Genomic DNA, 25,254 nt, shown 5'->3' on the forward strand with positions numbered 1-25,254 from the left:
ACCAAAGCTACAGAGAAACCCTGTCTCGAAAAACCAAAATAAATAAATAAATAAAATAAAAGAAAGGAGTGGGTGACTGGAGGAGCAAGGTGGGCTCTTCCTGGAGGCCAGGGTGCCTTGTCACTGTGACTAGTCACTTTAGACCTCGACCTGAGGGATTCTAAATTCACCACAGCTGATCAAGTCTGGGATTTGGGCTTTGTCCAGCTCTCGTGTGAAACTGGCCCATTCTAGATCTGTGGATCTCAACTGAGGAATTTTTACCCTTTAAGGACCCATGTTTGGTGACATTTTGATTGTCAGGAGAAGGGAGGGACTTCTGACTCACAGTGTAGAAATTACAGTTATTGCTAAACACACTAAAATGCACAGAACACTCTCCCAATAACCAGAAATTATCTAACCGGAGATGTCCATACAGCAGGGGCCGAGAAATCTGCCTCAAACAATGGAAAGCCACCGATGGGTTTTACATAGTTATTCACTTGAGTGGCAGAAACTGCCCTTAGCAGGAGGGACTCAGTAGTGGAAACAAAGTCTTGTTCCGAAGAAACTACCAGTGGAGGAAGTGGATGGAACAGACACACCAATAAACAGAGTGAACATCAACTGGGGATAAAGTCTACAGAAAAGTAAAGCAGGCCAAGGGAATTGCGCCGTGTTTGACAGCGCCTGTTGAGCCAGGGAGGTACGGTGGCATCTTAGGAGGGAAGATAAGTCTGGTGTTGGGGAAAGTCGAGATGGAAAGGGAGAGTGTAGTCAAGCTTTCTCTGTCCTGCCAGCCAGATGGTGACGTGGAGACTTAGTAATTACGAATGCTCCGTCTTAGCTTACTTAGGCTTGTCCCACTAGCTCTTTTAACTTAATTTAACCTATTTCTATTTATCTACATTTTGTTTCAGGACTTCTTACTTTTATTTCATTCTATATGTGTTACTTTCTTGCTGCTTCCGTTTCTGGCCAATTGGCCCCTGGCGTCTCCCTGGTGTCTCTTTTTCTTTCTTCCTCCTACTTACTCTGCCTGCCAGGAAGTCCAACCTATACCTCCTCTCTCACTGTTGGCCATTCAGCTTTTTATCAGACCAATCAGATGCAAGGTAAAAACAGCAACAACACATCTTTACATAATTAATCAAATGTCAATACAGCTTTACATAGTTAAACAAATATTCTACAGCATAAACAAATGCAATACATCTTTGCATAGTTAAACAAATATTCCACAACAGAGAGGATAGCCAAAGACAGAGACATCAGAGTGGACATGACCAGATTGAGCTGAGCCATGTGGGGAGAGGGGGAAGGGAAGAAAGGAGGAAATGAGGTACAGCAGCCAAGAGGCAAAAAGTACAAAATGGGCACATAACCAAAATGTCTGGATTATATAGGCAAGGGCCTCTGGGGGAAGGGCAGCTCAGCCTCCTGGAGAGTTCCAAGTAGAGGCCCTGGGTATGCTAGCCATAACCTGTAACAGAGGGATTGAGAGATGCCGGGTCCACTTTGATAAATAGACACCTCAGCTATTTGTCCCAGGGCTTGAGACTCAACAGTCGGGAACTTGAGTCTCATGACCACTGCCAATGTGGCCAAGAATGTGTAAGTAAGTCAGTAAGAGAGGGTGAGGGGTGGGAAGAGGTTAGTAAGAGAGCCAGGGGTCAAGTTGTGTTCTTGAGGCCATGCAAAGGATCTAAATTTTACTCTGATTATCGGAAGCTCGTGGGGATGTGTAGGGGAGAGGCAGGGTCTGACTATGTGTCAAGGATGCAGGGGTGGTGGGCTTACAGAGATAACGGTAATAAACTATTCAGTGGCCTGGACAAGAACAGAGTCGCAAGCTTGCTGGTAGGGATGGGACTCAGAAGGGCTAGAAACTGCAGTATATCCTGAAGACTGGCTGGCAGCCAGCGAGGAAGGAGGGTTTGGGTCACTCGGCAATGAAGAAAACCAGACTAGGAAAATTTCCAGTAGGGATTATTGGGAAATATAATTTAAAGTGGGTTGCTTTTGTTTATGCTACATTTGTTTAACTGTGAAGTTGTGAATTTTGGCCTGTCTAAAACACCTGATGGTCTAATAAAAAGCTGAACAACCACTAGCAGGGCAGGGACAAGGATAGGTGGGGCTGACAGGAGAGATTATAAAGAGAAGGAGAAACAAGGAAGAGGAAGAGAACAAGGAGAGGAGGACATCAGGGGCCAGCCACACAGCAAGCCATAGAGAAAGAAGGAGAGAAAGGTAAACAGAAATAGAGAAAGAGAAAAGCCCAGAGGTGAAAGGTAGTCAGGGTAATATAAGTTAAGAAATGCTGGCAAGGAGCAATCCAGGCAAAGGCCAGGCATTCATTTTTTTAAAAACTTATTTATTTATTAATTTATTATGTATACAATATTCTTTCTGCGTGTATGCCTGAAAGCCAGAAGAGGGCACCAGATCTCATTACAGATGGTTGTGAGCCACCATGTGGTTGCTGGGAATTGAACTCAGGACCTTTGGAAGAGCAGGCAATGCTCTTATCCACTGAGCCATCTCTCCAGCTCAAGGCCAGGCATTCATAACTAAGACTCTGCGTGTGATTTACTTGGGAGCTGGGTGGCACGCCCCTCAAAAAGAGTAAGAAGTCAAAGAACAAAAACAACCTCATCAAGGAATAGAGACCATTTGTGACAGGTTCAGCTTGAGAAAGCCACCGCACAGCCAAGGGGAGACTTTGGTTGCCTCTTCTGAAAAAGTAGCATCCCTGCACCTGGAGACAGGAAGCTAGCTCAGGAAGATGGGCTGGTGACATGGTTCAGAAAGTGAAAGCATTTGCTGCCAAGCCTGATGATCTGAATTCAATCCCCAGAACACATATAACAAAAAGAAGTCAAGACCTGACCCCAGCGGGTGGTCCTCTGACCTCCACACACATGCAAGACCATGTGTGTACACACACACACATACATATCTAAATGTAATAATAAAAAGAATGCATTCAGGCAGTGGTGGCTCACACTTTTAATCCCAGCATTCAGGAGGCAGAGCAGGAGGCTCTCTATGAGTCTGAGACCATCCTGGTCTACAGAGCATATTCCAGGACAGCCAAAGCTGCCACACAGAAAAACCCTGTCTCAAACACACACACACACAAAAGTTTACAACCTTACAAATGAGTCTATCCATCACACACACATACACCACAAACACACACACACACTACATACACACATTAAAAGGAACTGGAACATTGTTCACAAGATGATGGCAAATCATAAATTGTCTAATTGTACTTGACGGCGTATCTCCTAATTTGGGGTTCAATAGAGAGCAAACCAGTATCCAAGGGTCTTTTCTGTTTTCCTCCACGCTGCCTCAGTGCAGTACATAAGGCTCCATGTCCGGTGTCCATGTATAACCCAGCAACTCTCTGGCAAACACCAGCTGGGGGTGTCTGATTCAGTTCTGACCCTGTCCCACAGGATGCAGGCTCAGTCCCACAAGAGTGCCCCCTCAGATGCCAGCGCAGGATGTGACATTATACTTCTGACCAATGAGCTATAATCTGGACTTCCCCTCTTTAGGTCTGAACAATTTGCTTGAGTGGTTTGTAGAACTCAGAAAAAGTGCTCGTCACTTGTGAGCTACATTAGTTTCCCATTACCGTAACCAATGCCCGAGGCAATCAGCTTCCAGAGAGAAAAGGTTTCCATTGCTCTGGCTTCAGAAATTTTAGCCCATGATCCAGGGTGATGCGGGACATCAGAACGAAGGTTATAGAAAATAGCAAAGTTGCTGAGCTCACAGATGGGGCCTAGAAGGGAAAAAGAGACCAAGGGCCTCACCAGCCCTGTCAAGGACACACCCTTAAAGACCAAAATATCCCCCCCCCGCCCCACCCCCCAAGGCCCCGTCTCTTGAAGTTTTCACTGCCTCCTAACAGATCGAAGCTGAGGCCTTTGGAGGATACACACAGACTCAAGCACGTACCGATTTGTTAGAAAAGATATCACCATGGATACAGATGAAGATCCCGAGGGAAAAGCCAGAGAGGCAGAGGGCAAAGCTTGTGGGAAGGGACCTGTACTAACCCCAGATACCCGCCTGCCTGGCTGCCCGGAGGCCCTGCAGGCCTCACCATCGCACAAGCGTGGCTGATTACACACCTGGCCTTTCCGGGGGTCAGTTCAGCCCTCTCCTCTTGCTCCTGTGTTAGGGGTGGCTCTGAAAGTCTTAGCCACCCCTGGTATTTCTAGTGACCAGGGGACTGTGAGATACCAATTATCTAACTGACACACAAAACATACCATTTTGGAAACAATTTAACTAAGACACATAGTTTTATTTATGTGTATTGGTGTCTCTGTGTGTATGCTGTGTGGGTGGGGATGTCTGAGAAGGCCAGGAGAGAGTTTCAGGTCCCCGGGACCTGGAGTTAAGGGGTTTGTAAGCCATCTGACATAGGTACCGGGAACTTGACTCTGGTGCATTGCAGGAGCAGCAGCACACACTCTTAGCTGCCGAGCCTTCTCTCTAGTCCAGTTCATCTTTCTTAAGCATTAAAAAAAAATTGTCATCGGGCAGTGGCGGTGCTTGCCTTTAATCCCAGCACTCAGGAGCCAGAGGCAGACAAATCTCTGCCAGCCTGCTCTACAGAGGGAGTTCCAGGCAGGCCAGGGCTACACAGAGAAACCCCTGTCTCCAAAAACAACAACCTCCTGTGTGTGCATATACCAGTCAGAGGACCGCTGTCCGGAGTCAGTCCTCTCCTCCTTCCACCATGTGGGTCCTAGGGATTGAACTCAGGACCCCAAGCTTGGCAGCAAGCTACCTTTACCACTGAGCCATCTTCCCACCCCCTCCCCTTTTAACATTTAGTGAGGCAGAGGAGGGGAGTGGATGTCAAAAGGCAACCAGGGGGCCGTTGGTTCTCTCTGCCATGTGTGTTTTTGGAACTAAAGTTGTCAGGCTCAGAGGCAAGTGCCTTTTCTGAGCCATGTCACTGATACTTCTGGGCTAGGATATGGGATGATGAGCAAATATATTCTCACAGCTGTGTGCTATTATTACAAGGTCAAGGTAATGGCAGACTTTGCATCTGGTGAAGACCTACTACCGAGGTCACAGAACACATTTTCACGGTGGTGGGGAGCAACCCGGGGTCTCTTCAGGCGTCTTACATTAGGCACTGACCCCACTAATGGGGTCTCCACATTGGAAAACATGTTAGAAAACATACTTTGACCAGAGAGCTCCTAAATTTGTGGGGTTTTTGTTTGTTTGTTTTTGCATGCTATTTTGTCTGCACATATGTCTGTGTGAGGGTGTCAGATCTTGGAGTTACAGACAGTTGTAAGCTGCCATGTGCGCCCTGGGAATCGAACCCAGATCCTCTGGAAGAGCAGTCAGTGCTCTGACCTGCTGAGCCAACTCTCCAGCCCTGAATTTGTGTTCTTATTTCTAAGAGTATGATAAAAGCATCCCCCGTTTCTTCCCTCGGTCCTCTGGTGACTAGGTAAAGCTGGGTCATCTTGACCAAATTGCTGCAGGAGGAAGACACTTACTTGTCTTTCCAGCAGGAGTGCCCGCTGGCGGAGTGGGCAAAGTGTTTAGGAGTGTTGTACAGCCGCTGTTCTCGGTTTAAAGCAGCTCTCAATGATTCCTCCGTCTGAGACACTGTGGAGGCACTGAGGAAATATGACTCAATCCCCACCCCAAGAAGCCTGAAGTTGTTCTGGAAGATAAGGGGCAGCTCAAGACAGTTTTCTTTTACGTATTTAAAAATGCCCGCACATCTTCCGTTACTGCTCCTTCAGAGACACAGGTGAATAGAATAGAGCCGTATCCCGCGCTTCATTGTACAGTCGAACACAATAGCTTTGAGCTCTGGCTAAAGGTGAGGCTGGGCTGTAGAGGTGCCAGTCCTTGAGTGGGGGTGTAGCTCAGTGGTAGGCACTTTGCCTGGGATGTGTGAGCGGAGGAAGCTTTGGGTTTGTTTGCCAGCACTGCCAAAAAGAAGGAAAAAAAAGCAATGCTTTCAAGTTGAAGTGTCTCTGGAATGGTCTTTGGGCTTTAGCTGGAAAGGAAATTCTATCAGTTGCCAAAGGATTTGTGTGCACGGTTAGGAGACATTGTTGACAGACCTGGACCAGCTGCAGGGCAGAGTCTGTACCTTCAATCCCCCCGACACACACACACACCATGGCTCCAACCAAGCGAGGCAGAGAGATGAAAACAAAGACTTTATTCTGCCTGGAGGGTCGGAGAGGTCTTGCCAATGACACCCGTGGCATGTGTGTGACACCATCCTCTCTCAGCAGGCTTAATGCTGAGCCCAAAGGACGGCCAGGTTTCCCAGGCTCACCTGTGAGTGCCCCTCGCAGGCCGCCTGGCCATGCCACCACGGTAACTGTGGGAACTGTATCAGCCACTGAGTAGTTAAATCACTTCAAATGCTCTAAGAATTAGAGAAGGAGCGTGGAGAGGGACAGTCAGGGCTCTGGGGAACCCTTCCTAGCCCCTTGCTTTGCCTCTGCCGTGGCCATGTTCTAAAGCAGACTCTTATTGTAGTAACTAGAACTTTTACTTTTTTCTTTTTTCTTGTTTTGTTTTCTGGTCCATACTCCTTCATCCCAAGGAAACTTTCCCTAAATTACTCTCAACTTCAACATGATTTAAATTTGTGTGCTCTCATTTTACACGTTTCTTTACTGACGAAAACGTGGAGCAATTAGCTAAATGGGTGAAGGAATATTCGCTGAGAGTTCACTGCCAAACAACCATTATCCGTGTGTCTGTTGGTGGAGCTGTGATTGACACGCACATATTTAGGTCAGCACAACAGGAGTTTGCATTCTGCTTCCGTTGCTCTTCACGCCCTTACATCTAGTTCCCCGCGAGAGGTTTTGAAACTGTGTGTGCGCGTCCATACATGCGTGCGTGTGGGGTACATGAGTGTGTATGTGCGTTCCTACATGTATGCGTGTGGTGCATGTGTGGAGGGGGGTACTTATGTGTGGAAGGCAGCAGTCAATGTCAGATGTCTTCCTTGATTGATCTCCAACTTACTTGTTGAGACAGGGTCTCTCCTGAACCTGGCACTGGCCCATTTGGCTAAACTGGCCAGCCAGCAAGCCCTGGGCGCCACGTGCCTCCACTGCCCCAGTGTTGGGATTCCGGGTGACTGCTGTCACACCTGCCTTTGATGTGGCTTCTGGAGGACTGAACTCAGGTCCTTATATGACAGCCGTTCTACTAACTGAGCTGTCGCCTCAACTCTGGTCATTGTAATTCCTTTTATAACTTAATTTTTCTATTGATTGATTGAACATCAATTTTTTAGATGGGTTTATTTTTATGTGTATGAATGTTTCGTCTGCATATATGTATGTACCCTACATATATGTCTGGTAGCCAAGGACATCAGGAAATGGCTTCCGATCCCTTACAGCTAGGGTTATAGATGCTTGGGAGTCCACATGGGTGCTAGGAACCGAGCACTGGGCACCCTTCACGGCTGAGCCATCTCCACAAGCACATACCTGAATCGTAACTATTAACGGCCACCTCTTTATTAGCGGATTATGTTTGTTTACTTGTTTGTCTTTTCAGTGTGGGTTCTCAAACATGTGCCCGTGGGACACGGAACGTGTGTGGAGGTCAGAGGACAGTTTTCAGGAGTCAGTGCTCCCCTTCTGTCGTGGAGGCCCTGGGGATTGAACTTGGGTTAGCAAGCTTGGCTTGTAGGCACCTTTGCCTGCTGAACCATTGATCCTCAGTGTTAATGGGACCCGATGGAGGCCAGGGAGTAGGCAGCTCACAAGTGAGGAACTGCTGATGCCGAGGCAGAGAGGTCAGAGGAAGCCAGTGTCCTCCTGTCCAGACTGCTCTCTCCTCAAGAAGGGTGCAAGTCACCTCAGGTTTGCCCAGCGACGGTGTTGGCTGTACCTCCTGCGGCTCTGTGGCCTCTGGGAAGCTACTTTACTCTGGTTTCCCCAACAATTATGTTGACATGACTATGGCTTCTTCTGCATAGGAATTAGGGTAATGGTTCTCAACCATTTGACCCCTTTGTGGGGTGGTCAAACAATCATTTCACACAGATTGCATATCAGATACCCTACATATCAGATATTTACATTATAATCCATAACAGTAGAAAAATTACAGTTATGAAGTGGCAATGAAGTAATTTTATGGGCGGGCGTCACTACAACATGAGGAACTGTATTAAAGGGTCGCAGCTTTAGGGAGGTTGAGAGCCCCTAGCTTAGGGGAAGAGTAAAGAAATTCAGCTGGCATTCAAGAATGAGTGCCTGGCACGTCCTTGTGGCTATTTTTTTTTTTTTTAGCTATTGGCACAGGTCAGGACATTAAGGGCAATATTTTTATTTTCTCTCCCTCTACCCTGACCATGTTTATGCTTTTTAGACAAGGTCCTTTATTTTGCTGGGGAAAGAGCTGTGTTGTTACAGTGCGAATATTGGAATTTAATTTAGAAGGAAAGTGACTACATTCAGGGAAATGGAGTCCTCTGATAAATATAACATATTATTAATTTTTTTAACCCTGGAAAAATGACAAAAGCCTTTCCTCTTGATGACTGAGCCATGCAGCTTTTCTGGGCTCCAAGGCTCGTCTGTAAAAGCCTGCTATGTGGCTCTCTGCGTGAAGGCCTGTGATTACAGCCACCACCTTCGCTTACCCAGAAATCATTTCATCTCAGTTGCTCTCCCAAGACTGCAGACCAAAAAGTGGCCTTTTTTTTTTTTTTAATTGTCACTGGTTCCGTAGCAAGCTCACTGTGTACAGGGCCAGGGGACACAGGCTCGAGTCCTAGGCTCCCCCTTCATTCCCTCTCTGATTGTCTAAGTGGCTTTTAGCACGTCACTTGACATCTTCGTAGCTTCTGAAGAGTGACTGTCTTACATAACCACTTCAGAGAGATGGTGCAGGATTAGATTCATTTGTTAACACGGGGCTGTAGAGCCCTGTATCCACAGAGCTCTGGATTTGGGCCTCGGCCATGGAAAAGAGACACTAATATGCCAGCAAGCACAGCAAGGGGCTATGCTATGCCTGCGCCTCCCTGAGTATTAGCTAGTGTGACATAAGCCCACTGCTCTTCCCATACACCCACAAAGGGTTTCACTTTCCCACCCTCCAACACGTCGCCGCCACAAAAGGAGAGCTTCTGGAGACACGCCGTGTCCAGTAGCTGGCGGTGCGTGGCGATGGACAGATAATTGCAGGGTCAGACTTTGCGCTTCCTGTGGGTTCTCATAATAAAGCAGCTTGTTTATCTCCATCTGAGATGAGCAGGCCCATTTATTCCTATTGTGCCCTGCTCTGTCACGTTTCACACCGACCGCTACTTTATTAATTAAAGTTCCCAAAGAAAACATCTCTATTTCAGCCGAGAGCCGCATCTCTGACAACAGGCAGGCGCAGCCCTTTTAGGGAGACCACTGTGTGGTGCACTGTGCTCCCTAAGAGACAGGCTTGTAGCTATAGAAACTGCAGGCTCCTCCAGGCCAGTGGTGTGGACAAGGCGGGGGTGTGCCGACACTGTTGATTTCTTTCTTAGTCACTGCACTGCAAAATGCCCAGGGACACGGGTGGTATAATTCAGAGCTGGCATCTGCCCCAGCTGGGTCTCTCCCCACTTTGTAGCATTGGAGAGAAAACTGAGAGGATACTATGTGGGGGCAAAGATGAGGAGTGTGTAACACACACGTGAAAAGGCGACAATGAAGTGTCACTTTGTATAAGGAGTATATGCTAATAGTAAAAAGAGAAGCCATCGCACCGAGCATCGTGTAGTCCAACGGTTTCGCACTCAAATAGTCTGAGCATTGCGATGCCCGCGCATAGCAGGAACCGGTCAATATGGCTATTCATTTGTTCAAAACACGTTTACTGAATCAAAGATTTTTAGATGTGTGAACATATTTATATCGTCAACAATTTGCAGAAATTGTTTTCAAGTTCTGTCCTTTCCCAGGGCGTCTTTGGAAAGGAAATGAGGAACATTTTACGTGTGTATCTTTTCCTGTTTGTGCAGCATGTGCCTGCCGTGCCCAAGGAATCCGGCAGGGGCTTCAGACCCCCCAGAACTGGGATTGAGGTGGCTGTGAGCCACCATGTGGGTGCTGGGAATTGAACCCAGGTCCTCTGCAGAGCAGCCAGTGTTTTTAGCTGCTGGGCCATCTCTCTCTCTACCCCTTCCCCTTTTTACTGGTACTTCCCTTGCACAACAATAGAATAGATACTTTCTATGGTTTTAGCTGTTTGTTCATTCATCCATCCATCATACTAACATGGGGGCAGTCCTAGCCTTGTCTCCTTCTGTGCCCGATCGTTGTAAACTCCTAGCATTTGGCAGAAGGGTTTGTGGCAAGTCTACAGTATGATCAGTTCTGAACTTAGCCCATTGCCCTTTGGTCTACAGTTACTAAGTTTCCCCGTTAGGTGCCATGCCCATGCCAAGTTCTGGGCATATGTAAGTATGTAGGACATACGTTGAGTAGCTGTTAGGATACCATAGACTGGACTGCTTAGAAACAATTCTCTTCTCTCATGGTTCTAGAGCCCTGAAGCCCAAGCTTATGCCAGCATGGTCAGGCTGTGATGAAGGCCCACTTCCTGGTGGCAGACTGTCAATCACAAGAGGGAAAAAAGCAAGCCAGCTCCTGACCACTAGAGAGATGCAGACAATATGCATGACATGCAGGAGCACGCACACGTGCGCATGCACGCGCACACACACACACACACACACATGCACACGCACACATGCATACAAAGAGGATTATTGCAGTAATGACCTATATTCTCTACTTCCAGTAGCTTTATGATGCTGGGGTAATAAATATTCTCTGCGGAGATGATTTACATATAAAAGGATCTTTTCTTTCTAATGTGAAAAAGATTTTGTGATAACTGCAGAAGCTAGTTAGTCCATAAAGCAAAAGAGACAGCAGCCCACCTCCACCTCTGCTGCTGGCTCACATCCCCTATGCACAGAGCGGTCCAACTCTCAAAGAGGGGGGAGTTTGTTTCTCAGGTGGTTTTTAAAATGACTTCATTCTGTATGCACGAGTGTTTCGCCTGTGTGTATGTAGGTGTGTGTCAGTGCTCTCTGAAGTTAGAAAAGGGCACTAGAACTGGAATTATAGATGGTTGGGAGCCACCAAGTGGGTAGTTGGAATCAAACCCAGGTCCTCTGGGAGAGCAGCCAGTGCTCTCGACTGCTGAGCCATCTCTCCAGCCCCTCTCTGTTGAATTTTAAGAGGCTTGCCTTCGTCTTCCTCTGTGGTGGGGCAGGCCATGGCTTATCCCGGCTCCCTAAGATAGCCAGCTCTTACCTGTGGTGCGACTGTGCATTGCGCATGGCTGGTGGCTGCCTGTGGGTTTCGAAGGAAGAGGACTCCTTTCACAAGTTCTTGTTCATCTCTGAACTTCACTCCCCAGGGAACCTGTGCTGAGTGCTACCCTGTTCCAGATATTGATTGGGCACTTGCTATTACAGGCTGTGGGCCTTATACTAGGAGTAAAGAGATGATTGAGACGTGGGCTCTCACCCCAAGGAGCTCATTGTCTAAGGAGGGGGGAAGACACAAAAACCCGTTGCTGGTGGAAGGAGAGAACCAACTCCTGATAATTGTCCTCTGACCTTCGCATGTATATTGTGGTGTGCACACGTGAATGCATTCATAGCATGAGCGTGCATGCACACACACACTTAAACACATACATACACACACACACTAAAAATGTAAAAGAAAACCCACTGTAATGCTGAGCAGTGCGTTCAACTGCACAGTTATACACAAACGATATGCTCAAAGGGTATCACAGAGACAAGGATGCTTCCCAGCAGACATAAAGTGTACCTAGGATCTAAGGAGGTGGGAGGGGCTTACCCAGGCAAGGTGGAAAAGACCGTGCTGGCAGGAGACCCCCCCCCCCAACTGCCACACTCATCTTTCTACATCTGTGACTCCCAGGGTCTAGGCTGATAAAACAGATGTTTATTTAGTACAAATACTTTAAAAAATGGGGGGCTGGGGTTTTGAGACTGGGTTTCTTTATGTAGCTTTGGAACCTGTCCTGGAATTCACTTCATAAACCAGGCTGGCCTTGAACTCTCAGAGATCCACCTGTCTCTGCCTCCTAAGTGCTAGGATTAAAAACACTACCACCCTGTCCAACACTCTCTTCTTACCTTCTTGGGTATTCATCTGCGCGCACACATACAGACACAAACACACACACATAAATAATAAACTAAACTTTTTTTTTTAAAGTCAAGGATGGTGGTGCACACTTAACAGCCTCAAGTTCCGGGGGCGGGGCTGGGGGGAGGGGAAAGAGATCCTGGGAGCGTTCTGCAAGCCAGCCTAGCCAAAGGATGTACCGCTTCTGATTCAGTGAGAGACAGGAAGTGTAGGGCAAGGCACAGATGTCCTTCTTTGGCCTCCACAGGCACACACACACACACACACACACACACACACACACACACACACCTCACTTAACCTTCCTGGCCCTCAGTTTCCTCAGTGAGCAATGATTGGGTGGATGCATGCCGCGGCGTCCGGGAGTGAGCAGTGCCCAGGAGGGCCTGTTCAATGCACCACCCTGTGCTCTCAGTGTTTCCTTTCTACAGCAGAGTGTGGCTCCTCCAGGACGGCGAGGCCAGCTTTGTTTCTACCTTGATTCCTTTTTGTCATTATGACTGTGACTCATGCAGCTCATTATGTTTCTAGGCCATTAAAACAGGAAAAATGTCACTCAGAAGAGCGGGAACAAACGGAGCCCGGAGACGCTCACTTGATAACTGGCATTAGCCATCACAAAAGCCAGAAGTTAGGCCTTAGCAGCAGGACAGAATCCAATGCAGACAATAAACAATTCTGTGCTGTGGCCTCTGACGGGCTCTAGTCCCAAGATCCGCCCTTGAAATGCTCGCTTCAAAGGGTCTTAATAATTCACTCAACTTCCGAAATAATTGACAGGCTCTTACGGGTTTGTTTGTTTGTCTGTGGGGTGGATCAGCTGGAAGAGGGAGAAAGAGGAGCTGGTATAAGGAAACTGCCCTCGCCACCTCACGTCCCTCCTTTCAAAGGGAGGAGCTCATTTTTAAGACAATCATTTTCTTCAAAGGAACTTCCAATTCAACTAAAAAATTAGCCACAAGCTTAGGAGGGCGGCACCCCCAGGGCTGCTCATTCCACACACACTGGTATTGTGGAAGAGGCTGCCCTTGCACAGCACAGGGTGGACAGATGTCCCTTGCTCTCTGCTCTTTCAGTGAGACTTGCTCGTCTTGAGACTGGGCTGTCCGTTCGCTTCCACTGTCACCATCACTTGCTGGAAGCCTCGCTTTATTTTATACAGCATTGGATTTCCTAAAGAGGGGCAGAGACTTCATTTCTGCTGCAATTCTTAACACAAATGTGAATTTTTTTTAAAAAAAAATTCACCCCAGCACTTGGGAAATGGAGCTAAGAAGATCGGGAGTTGAGAGCCAGCCTGGGCTACATGGGAGAGGAAGGCAGGAAGACCAGGAGTTAAAGGCTAGCCTGGGCTACTTGAAACAAGTACAACAGGATTTCTAGTAATGCCCAAGGGAAATTGTTTTAGCACCACCAGACCCGTGTCAAAGGACACAGTTTAGGACAAAGACTCAATCTGTGAAGATGCTCTCGAAGTTCCAGTCAGCTTGGAAGCTGAGGTGACCCAGTGGGCTATGTAGTGACAGCCCTGTCTCAAAAACAAAACAAAAACAACCTAAAACATGAATTTATTAAAAACAAATGGTTGAATAAGTAAAAGTAGATCTACAACAACGTGGGGTGATAGGAAATCCTATATAAACTTTCCGTGTTGTTCCCATGTTGGCAGTGGAGCCAGCACTGAGCTTGCTCTGAGCTGGCTCTGCATGGCTGAACTTTAGGATGCCCTGCCCAATGGGCACTGGAGCACACCGGGCTGGTAATACTCTGTCTGCCTCACTCTTTCCTTAGCGGGAAATCACTGTCACATAGACCATAATTCCTGCTCACCCTTCTGAAGCATGAACAAGATGAACGTTTAGAAGCAAAGGGTTAGAAAAGAGCTGGCAAACGAGCTAGACGAGAAATTAAAGCTGAAAAGGTGAACGTCTGTTAGAGGGGCTGCAGGTGAGTGCTGGGGGGGGCATCCCTGGCCGGGCACCTGCAAGGACCCGGACTCCACCCCCAGCCCCACAAACAAAAACAAAAGCAGATATGTAAACGTATTTGAAAACTGAAAAATGCTTCTCTCGCTAACACAGAGAACAAAGAAGATTAAATACTAAGTTCTCTAGGAGGAAACAGTAACAAACCCGTCTCACATCAAAGCTTCCAGGATGCTGAGAGCCATACTTCATGAGAAATGTATGCTCTTAAATGCTTATAGAAGGGAATGAGGCCAAAAGTTAGTGATAAACACCGACTTGCTATCTTCAAACAAGGCACAATGAAGATGCGGAGGAAACCAAACAAGGGGCCGAACCAGAACAGTCAAGGGGCATCCGCCAGCTGCTGAGTTGAACAGTAATGTTTATCTTGGGTAGCCTGTCTGCCGCTTGCTGCTCCCTGGGTTCCCTCTGATGGGACTCCACGGAACTTCCTGATCTCACGCATGTGGCTCACCGTGTACTTTCTCACCTGCCTCCCACTGAGAGTCTCTTGAGTGAGCCATCTCACGGGGACCCCAAGCCTTAGCGAGCCACGTCCCGGTCCTCATTCTCCATGCACATTTTCTCTTGGCCTCCATCTTCCCCGAAGACGCTGGCCATGCAGCCCCTCCCCCTGCCCTGTCTCGTTCCCGCATGCCTGCCAGGCCGAGGATCCGAGTGTGGGGTTTTCATCGTTACCTAGCACCTTCCACCACCAGCCAGACATCGCCCCATTGAGGCACCTCCCACTTGTGTCTCTGACCCCACCCTTCCTCTCCAGCCCCTTCTACCAACCTTAGCACCCTTCAGGCTTATCTTGATTACCGCAAGCATCCTCTCTGCCTTCATCTGATCTGGTTCCATTCTTCACACAGTAGACCATAGCCAGAGTGACCCTTCTAGAAGGACAAGTCACACAGCCCCTATTATTAGCCTTCACCGGGGTGGTGGGGCTCCTTTATTGCCCCAGGGAGTTAGGTGCCCGCTTCCTCTTGCCTTGCTAGTACCAGAAGCAGTCTAATTGCACGACCTGTCTCTATCAGCCTTGAGAGACGTGCCATTCAAAGTGTGGTCAGGGGACCAACGCCAGCTGCTGCATCTGAAGGGTTTAAAGGGATGTAGCATGCCAGGCCTCACCGGGATCTGCAGAATTTTCATTTGCGTTTAACAAGATCCCAGGTGATGTGTGTGCATGTGTTCAAAACTGAGAGGCATGATGCCTGCCAGGGGAGCTTGCCAAGCTCAGGTTGATCTTTTCATTGTTGTCTGGGCGAGCTGAGGTGGCCTGGGGAGCGACTATCAAAATGACCTTCACTTGTCTGTCACGAAGGGACGAAAATCAACCCAAATCAGGACGAGAACGGATCATTCTGGAAACAGCTGACAGCTTCAGGTGGAGGAGAACAAAGGCAGGCAGATGTCAGGCTCCACCAGTGAAAGGACCTGTCAGGGCATCAATTAAGAGAAAAGCTGAACGCTCACCCCTTTGATGGCGCTAGAACTTGTGGGGAGCAGAGCGGCAGGAAGGCAAGAAGGCAGGCAGCCCTGTCCCCGGCCACAGGAAATTGCCCTGGGAAGATTGATTTACCCATCATGCACAGTGAGCCGAAGGGGCTGCGTGTCCGGTCTTTCCTGCATACTTGACTCACCCAAGCGGCCCCCACCCCCGTAGGCACTCAGGTCTCTTGTTGCTTAGAGAGTTTTCACAGGCAGTTGCTCTTAAATAATGGGCCCTCACGCCTAACTTGCCAAAAGGCTCGGGTAATCTTTCCTTGATACAAAATAGATCTGTGGGAAAGATGTAAGGCTTCGGCGCTCCTACCCAGCAGTCCACTTGTGTGCGGAGGTGGCCTAATACAGATGGGGGGGGGGAGGATGGAGGGCTTTAATGCTAGCCTGTGGTCGCCGTGTGTTGAGCTGTTACCCTGGGCCAGGTACTGCGTGGGAAATGGCCATGCATGATCTCATTAGTTTCTCTCTAGACACAGCGTCCTGATCTACACTTTCCCGTGGCTGGAGAGGGCAAGGCTCTAGGCCCTACCTACCATCTCACAGCTAACGAGGGGCAGAGCTGGTCTTCTGGCTTGAATTCTGGCGTTCTCATATAACCTTATTTGCCGATAGGGACATGGAGAGAGGATTAGTTCTGATGCTGACATACCAGAGGAGGTTGGGTCCTCAATCCAATATGTCTGGCACCTTTTTCTCTTTTCTCTCTGTGATGGTGGGAACTGAACCCAGGCTGTTACACACACTAGGACGGCAATCTCTGTGGCCACACCCCCAGACTGTGGTGTGCTAATAAGAAGGAGACCCAGAAGCAGAAGGTTCAGCTCGTGTGATGGTGTGGATAGCAATGGGAGGACTTCAGATGGCTGGCGAACCTGAAGCTCAAAGAAGGCTTTCTACATGTTTCTGGGGAGAGTGGCCCTGCCACCAACTTAATTTAGGGGTTCCCAGCTTCCTGGATTGGAAGGCAATAGACTTCGGTCGCATTCAACTACCCTGTTTATAGTATTTGCTGTGGCAGCCCTGAAAAATATCCTATTGGGATTAAGACTTTGGCCTGTGCAGACCAACAGGCATGGTGTTCCCACTGATGCCACGCTGCAGACATGACATGGACAGAGGAATTGAGAGGCTTGGATGAAACCCCTCCCCCATACTGCCTGGTACACACATTGAGATAATGGCCCCCTGTCATGATGGGTGGAGGAGACACTACAATCCCAAGAGGAGACTGACACCAGAAAGGAGGAGGCCAAACTCCTACTTGGAGGTGTCTTTTAAATCACACATTCCTCTAAGAAGGAAGGCAAATGTGGGTCCAGGAGAAGTAGGCCCGGTTTTCAGGAGCAAATGTGTCACCTGGCTGGACGGTTAGTTCTGTCAGCCTGCCATAGCCCAGGGTTCTAGATGCAGGGACAGGAGTCTCAGTGAGCGATTGTCTAGATCCATTTGGCCTGTGGGCGTGTCTGTGGAAAGTTATTTTCTTTTTGGAAAAGATTTGGGGGTGTTATGGAATATTATCTTAAAATATGTTACATTTGTTTATGCTATGGAGCATTTTTGTTTAACTCTGTGAAGCTGTGCTACTTTGCCTAAAACAGCTGATTGGTCTAATAAAGAGCTGAACAGCCAATAGCAAGGCAGGAGAAATGATAGGCGGGGCTGGCTGGCAGAATAAACAGGAGAAGAGATCCAAGAGCTAGAAAAGAAGGGGCTGACCACCCAGCCACACAACCACACACACACACACACACACATGGAATAAGAAGGAAAGAAAAGACAAACAGAAATAGAGAAAAGTAAAAGCCCAGAAGCAAAAGGTAGACAGGATAATTTAAATTAGGAAAAGCTGGCAAGAAACAAGCCAAGCTAAGGCCAGGCGTTCATAAGTAAGAAAAAGTCTCCATGTGGGATTATTTGGGAGCTGGGTGACAAAGAACAAAGAGTAGGAAAATCACCGCAGGTGTGTGTGTGTGTGTGTGTGTGTGTGTGTGTGTGTGTAGCAAGTGCACCCAAGCCTGTACTCAGGTGTCACCTGTGCACAGATGCCCAAGGAGGCCAGAAGAGGGTGTTGAATCCTCGAGCTGGAGCTACTGGTGGTTACGTGCCATCTGACATATGTCTGACATATGTGCTAGGAACCGAACTTGGGTCCTCTGAAGAAAAAAAGCATTCTTTTCTTTGGGGGAGGGTATTGAGACAGGGTTTCTCTGTGTAGCCCTGACTGTCCTGGCACTCACTTTGTAGACCAGGCTGGCCTTGAACTCACGGAGATCCGCCTGCCTCTGCCTGCTGAGTGCTGGGATTAAAAGGTGTGCACCACCACACTCAGCTTTTAATACTTATTTGATATCTCTGCGTGTTCTGCCTACATGTATGTATATGCACCATGTGTGTACAAGTGTGCAACTTTCCCACTGAAGTCAGAGGAACACATCAGATTCCCCTGAAACTGGATTTACGAATGGTTGTGAGTCACCGTGTGGGTGCTAGGAATGAGCCCACTGCAGTTGCTCTGGCAGAAGACCTGGTCAACACAGCAAGTTCCAGGACAGTCTCAAGACTAAACAAGGCTGAGAAAGTGAGCTGAGTACCAGCATGCATTCGTTAACCCGTCGGTCCCTGGTCCTGATTGCGGATGTGCTGTGACCAGCTGCTCCACGTTCTTGCCACCCCGATGTCCTGCAGTCATGGGCTTTATGGCCTGGAGCCGTGAGCCAAGCAAACCTTGTCTTTCTGAAGCTGGTTTTGTCGGGATGTGCTATCCCAGCCACGGGAAATGAAACACAGACACTGGGATTTTGTTAAGTGTATAACAAGCGTCTTAGCTCTAGGAAAGACCCAGGAGTGTTCATCCCTGGGGTAAGGATTCTCAGGCAAGGGAATAACGGAGGAAAGGCTCTCTGGAGAAACCCATAAGGAGAAGATGCTGTGAGCCTTGCTAGGAAGGCGCTGAGGTAAAATGTGGTTTTAGGAGCTCAGCCTGAGTCTGGTCGCATGGAGTGTTCTGGAGAAGTCACCTCACAGAGGGGCAAGGCTGATACCCTCTTTCGCTAGCCCTGCCATCGACCCTAGGAAGAGGCCACAAGCTCCCAAGTGTTCTTAGCCAATAGTGAGCTTTAGAAAAAGGTCTGAGTGTGGGTCCTTTATCGCCAATATATGCAGCAGCTGGCGGGGGTGTGGCTGGGGTGCGGGTCTGGTAGGACACCTGCAGCTTCTGTTCTGACCACGCCACTAAGTCACCAAACAGTCCTATCAGCTGTCTCAAATCTATTTATGGAGTGATGTTGGAAGGGAAGGAATTTGCTAGATCATATTCTGCTCTCGTCTTTATTGCTGTGGGGGACGAGGTTCTTTTCATCTGTGACAGCGCTCCCTCCTACTTTCTTTCCATGTCATTGTCCTCTTCAAAATACAACTGAGGGCTAAGGAGATGGTTCGGTGGTTAAAGGGCTTGCCACACAAGTGTACGAGGGTTGGAATTTGGATCCTCTGAAACCCGTGTAAATTCTGGTAGCCTGTCTGTAATTCAAGCCTGAGGAGGGTGTAGAGGATCCCCCTGAGCAAGTTAACCAAATTAATGAGCGCAGGGCTTGGCGGATAGGACTCTCCCTCAAATAAGGTGGGGGACTGATTACACAGGAATCCACATGCACACACTCAAGCCATACCGACCACAGCAGGACCACTAAAGGATCAGGGGGTGTAGAGGCAACAGAGCTGGGATTTGCAGAATTTCAGAATTTTCCATCATCGATACTCTAAGAACAAGGCTTAGTCTTTAACTTCTTCAAACCTCATTGTTTTGGTGAAATTTAAAGGTTAAAATACATTTTTTGGAGACAGCATCTCATTCTGTAGCACTAGCCTGCCTGGAACTCAGTATTTAGAGCAGACTGAACCAGAACTCACAGAGATCCACCTGCCTCTCCTTCCCAAGTGCTGGGGTTAAAGGTGTGCATCTCCACATCTGATATTTTTTAAAAATATTTATTTTGTATACTGTGTCCTGTTGGCACATATGCCTGAAGGCCAGAAGAGGCTCCAGATGTCATTACAGATGGTTGTGAGCCACCATGTGGGTGCTGGGCACTGAACTCAGGACCTCTGGAAGAGCAGCTAGTGCTGTTATCCACTGAGCCATCTCTCCAGCCCCCACATCTGATTTATTCAATTCATAGATACAGGTTTTCATAAGTCATGAGGATCTGGGGGAGCTCAGAGCTCACAGTCAACTCTAAAGGGTGTGCTGGGCATGTTGGTGTGATGGCTGGTACTGTCAACTTGACAGGAGTTAGAATCCTAGGATACAAGCCTCTGACCATGCCCGGGAGAGATTACCTGGACTGGGTTCATTGGGACCCATCTTAATTGTGGGTGGCATCAGGGTCAGGATCCTGGACGCTATAGAAAGGAGAAAGCGAGAGCTGAGTACCAGCGTTTGTCTCTCTCTGCCTGCTGACTGGGTGCCAGGTGACAGGAACCTCAGACCCCTGCCATCATGCCTTCTCTACCAGAATGAACTGTTCCCCTTGACCCAGGAGCCGAAATGAAGCCTTAAGTTGCTTTTGCCACAGCTTTTTGTCAGTCAGCTTCATGTCACCGTAACAAATAGTTGGGGTTATTTATAGTTGTGTCTTAGGGCTTTGGAGGGTCCAGGCAAGGCCTGCTTTGTCCTGTTGCCGTGACTGTGGCAAAGCAGAGAGCATCATGGTAGCAGCTTACTTCGTGTCTGGGGACAAAACTCCTTCATGGCAGAGAGAGGGGGTGGGGGAAGAGGGACAGAGGGAGAGAGGTAGAGAAAAGAGAGAGAGAAGAGAGAGAGAGAAAGATGGAGAAAGGGCTAGAGTTGCATTTACCCTTTCAAGAACTAGCCAAATGATTTAGGATCTGCCCCCATACTTTCCCTCACTTCCAACTCCACACGCCATCCACTCCCCCCCCCCCCAAGGTCCCGTCTCTGAAAGGTCCACTGTATTTCAATAGGGCCACTCCGGGGAAACAAGCATTTGATACATGGGCCCCTGGGGGAACAGCCGGATCTTAACTAGAGCGATGAGGTTGCAGTGAGAGAATGAGCAAACACAGGACTTTGCCCCGGAGAGATGGCTTTGGGGACTGCGTCGAGTTGCTCTGTTGTTCTGAGCCGCTCCGCTCAGCAGTCCCACTAAGCAGCTCTCCCCAGGACGGGGCTGGGACCCTTTGCCCCTGCTTATTGGCCGCATCTCATCCATTTTGTCTGCTGCCTCCCAGATCTGACTGGCTGGCCAGGCTCTGCTGCCTGCCATCCTGCTGGCGATGAAAAGAAAGGGTGGCTGACCAGCTACAACCCCTAAGAGGCTGGCGTGGTCCCCACCCCAGCACCTGGCACCACTGGCTGACTGTCTTCCTCATCACACCGCACCCAGCAATGCCTTCTCCTCCCGTCGCTGCTGGAAACCAGCCCAGGCCTGGCTCCCCGGTCGCTCCCTCACTGCTTTCTCACGCTAACTGAAGCCTAGAGCCACTCGCTCTCTGTGGATTTTGTCTTGTGCCTCTCTCAGGGTGTTAAGCTGTAAAATTGCAGAACAGGGCAGGAAAGCAGCAAGTCTGGTGGGTGAGAGGAGAGACTCAGGCTTCCCTGGAGTCCTGGGATTCACACATTTATAATTGACTCATTTCCCATGCATAATGGAGCTAGGGCAGTGGGAAGAAGGGGTGTTTACATAGAAAAGCAGCAAATTTTCATTTATGTTTCAAGCACTTGGGAGGTGACCAGTGTCTTCTTGTCATGCTGGGTCTGAATGAGGTCACTTCCCGAGTGATCGGTGTGTGTGTGTGTGTATGTGTGCACGCGCGCGTGTTGTAGAGTGTACGTATTCTTCTGTGTGTGTGTGTGTGTGTGCGCGCGCGCGTGCTACATATGGGGAGGTGTGTAGTCTGTGTGCTGGGTATGGTGTGTGTGGATGGGGGGTGTTGCTATGCTTCTGGTATGTGACATGCAGTTGTGTGGGGAGGGTATAGGTGGCAGAGTAGCTATGCAGTGGGTGTGGAGTATGATTGCAATATTGTGTCTTTATGATGTGTGTGTAACACGTGTGATGTGGCGGGTATGTGTGGTATGTGCGGTGCACGTTTGCGCTGAGTATTGCATGTGTGGATGCATCTGTGGTGTGGGATATTTGCCTTTGGAGGCTAGAAAACAACCTGAGGAAGGGAGTCAGCTCTCTCCTTCCGCCATGTCAGTCCTGGAGACCAAGCCCAGGGTGTCAGGCTTGGTGGCAGATACCTTTCCCTGCTGAACTTCTTGCTAGCCCTCATTGGGTTTTTTGAAACAGGGTCCCACATACTCCAGGCTGGCTTGGAACAGCTGCGCAGAGTGACGAGGATAACTCTGTCCTTCTGATCTTCCTGCCTCCACCTCCCGAGGGCTGGGATTTTAGGTGGGCACTGCCTCTTCCTGGGGCTGGCTTGTTTAACATAAGCACAAAATCTTGAACTTGTGCCCGTGCAACTTCATCCATGTTGCAGTTTGTGGCAAAATTTCACCCCCTTTTTAAAAAGCTGAATAGCATTGAATATAGTAGCGCACCATGTTAATATTCCACCAGTGTTACAAAATGCCCGCGACAATTAAACTTATTGGTGAATCAGCCTGCCTCCATCTTAGGCTTGAAAGCCATCTTATAGTAAAGACAAACTAGATTAATTCCTGTTTATTATTAAATCTGTTTCTCAAGAATTTGTTTATGCCCCACCTGCAACCTTAACTTCAAATGGCTCTGTACAGCCTGTTCCACGAAATGACAACCATGCCTGTGAAAAGGTTATTATGACCACGTTGTTTATGACCACTTGTTATAATCACCTGTTGTTATGACTACCTTGTTGGGACCACCTTGCAAGCATGTCTTTGTTTCAGGGGTTTGTTATATTCTGCTTCTGTAGACCCCTATTCGTCTGCCAAACCCACCGTTTGGAAACTCCCTACTCCTGGACTATAAAAGTCCCTGTCTTACCCATGTTCACGGCTGACCACTCGGTCCCCATCTTAGAGGGAGACAGACCATGTACAGGAATTTTTAAAAGCTTGCTTTTATTAATCGTTTGATGTAATTAATCTGGCCATGATGATTTGGGTTCATGCTCGTTCTCCTTGGATCTGGGGGGAATTAACGTTTTAAAGAGAAAGGTTTTATTCTTGTCTCCTGGTTTTGCAGATTTCAGTCCATGAGCAATATGCTCCATTGTTTTGGGCCTGTCATTCATCTGTCATGGCAGAGGACAAGACAGAACAGAACTACTCACTGCACAAGCCAGGGAACAAAGGAGAAAGAGACTGGGGTCCCACAGATCCCTTCAGAATACCTCTGAATGATCTAAGCATCTCCAAGTGATTTCACAGTCTCTTAATAGCTTCACTTTAGGACCCAACCCTTCATTGCCTGCAACCCCACAGGTATTCAGGGCCCACACTATATCCTGCACTGTGTTTACTTATATATTTATTTTTTATTTATTGGAGGGGGTACACACATGGTATGGCATGTATGTGGAATTCAGAGGACTAATTAAAAGAGAGTTTACACCACTTTACACTTTACACCACACGGGCCCTGGGAATTGAACTCGTATGGTCAAGCTTGGCAGCAAGCACCATTATCCACTGAGTCATCTCAGGTCTCCCTGGCCACACCTACATCTGTTGATGGACATTCATATTGCATTCATCTTTTGAGACTTAAGATTGATGCTACTCCAAACAGAGGTACGAGAACATCCAAGCCCCTGTTTTTAGAAACGAAACTGCTAGATCCTATGATGACTCTATTTTTAATTTCTGAGGAGTCACCAGGCAGTTTCCCAGCAGCAGCACCCAAGAGTCCCGACTTCGCAGCCTCCCCTACACTTTTTCTATCCTTTTTATAATAGCAATCGCAGTGGGCGTGAGGTGGAAACCTCATTGTGATGTTCTAGATCACTGATGCAAAATGTCTCTTAAGTTTGTTGCCCATTTGTATGTTTTCTTTGGGGCAATTCCCTTGTTCATTTCATAACTAGTTTTTTTTTCTCCTTGGTTTTTAGGAGTTCCTTGTATAGCCTGATCATGAACCCCTGATCAAGTAGACAGTTTGCAAACACACCTTCCCATTCTCTCGACTGGTCTTTCCCTCTGACTACTTCCTTTGATGCACAAACATTTCTAACTTTTGTGTAGCCCAGTCCTTTTTAAAGATTTATTTTTCTGTGTATGGGTGTTGTGTCTGCATGTAGGTGTGCACCACATGTGTGCAGTGCACACAGAAGCCAAAAGATCCCTGGAACTAGAGTTACAGATGGTTGTGAGCCATCATGTGGATGCTGGGAACCAAACCTGGCTCATCTGGAAAAGAAGCCAATGCTTTTAACCACTGAGCCATTTCTCTAGCCCCCATTTTTTTCCAGCTTTAAAGTTTTAACTAGTTTATTTGGTGTGGTATGTGTGTGGCTACACATGCTATAACATACATGTAACGGTCAAAGGGCAATTTTCAGGAGTCGGTTCTCTCTTCCACCTCGGGGAGTTCAGGAATTGAACTCAGGTCATCAGGTTACCTCTATTTGCTGAAGTCCTCTTGCTGACCCTGTTTTCTTTCTTTTTTTTTTAATTGATTTTACTGAGCTCTACATTTTTCTCTGCTCCACCCTCTCTTCCTCTCACCTCCCCTTCAACCCTCTCCCATGGTCCCCATGCTCCCAATTTACCCAGGAGATCTTGACTGACCCTGTTTTCATATCTAAGGACTCATTACTAAATTTTGAAGATTTCCCCTAAGTTTTCTTCTAAGAGTTGTAAGGTTTTAGCTCCTATGTTTAGGTTTTTGATCCATTTTTTTGTTGTTTGTTTTCTATTTAATTTTATGTATGCTATAAAGGGAAAGTTCCACTTTGGTTTTTGTGTTTGTTTTGGGGGCATATGGATGTGGTGTCATGTGTTGAAAAGACCCCTTTCCATGACTGAGAAACCCTGATCTCTTGGTCAAAATCATTGCATCACACGTGTGAGAGTCGCTTTCTGGTCTCTGCATTTTATTCCACGGATCCATACAACATGTGCTTGGGGAGACACCGTATTACGTTGACGATGGTAGCTTTGTGGCAAAGTATGAGCCCTCCAATTTTGTTCTTTCCACCCCCTCACCTGGGGCAAAGATTATTTAGGGTTCCCCAATATTTACCAAATTAAAAAAAAAGGGATAAGGTTTTTAATGGGGATTGCAGTTAAAACTGTAGACTACACTGAATAGCATTGGTATCTGTGTTAGCTGTCCATCACTGTGACAAAATACTAGATCATATTCACCTGTGGCATCTGTGTTAGCTGTCCATCACTGTGACAAAATACTAGATCATATTCACCTGTGAGATGGAAAGGTTTATCTTTGCTAATGGTTTCAGCTTTCTCCTTTGTTCCCGTGCCCACAGTCAAGCAGAGCATCACAGTGGACACTGAGTGGTGGTGCAAGCTGCTCACCTATGGCAGCCAAAAAGCAGAGAGAGAGAGAGAGAGAGAGAGAGAGAGAGAGAGAGAGAGAGAGAGAGAGAGA

At 47.9% G+C, this 25,254-nt stretch overlaps 1 long non-coding RNA gene across 1 annotated transcript in view; it reads left to right on the top strand.

Annotated features, from left to right (window-relative positions):
- The first annotated feature begins 410 nt into the window (after window positions 1-410).
- Window positions 411-25,254, top strand: part of LOC126492131 (uncharacterized) — a 77,076-nt gene continuing 52,232 nt past the window's right edge. Inside the window, exon 1 of the long non-coding RNA XR_007589523.1 lies at window positions 411-688. This is a non-coding gene — a long non-coding RNA (uncharacterized lncRNA). The remainder of the gene's footprint in view (window positions 689-25,254) is intronic.

The sequence above is a fragment of the Alexandromys fortis genome, unplaced genomic scaffold, assembly GCF_014885135.2.
Source record: "Alexandromys fortis isolate MF-2015 unplaced genomic scaffold, M_Fortis_MF-2015_v1.1 scaffold_290, whole genome shotgun sequence".
NCBI classification, from domain to species: Eukaryota; Metazoa; Chordata; class Mammalia; order Rodentia; family Cricetidae; genus Alexandromys; species Alexandromys fortis.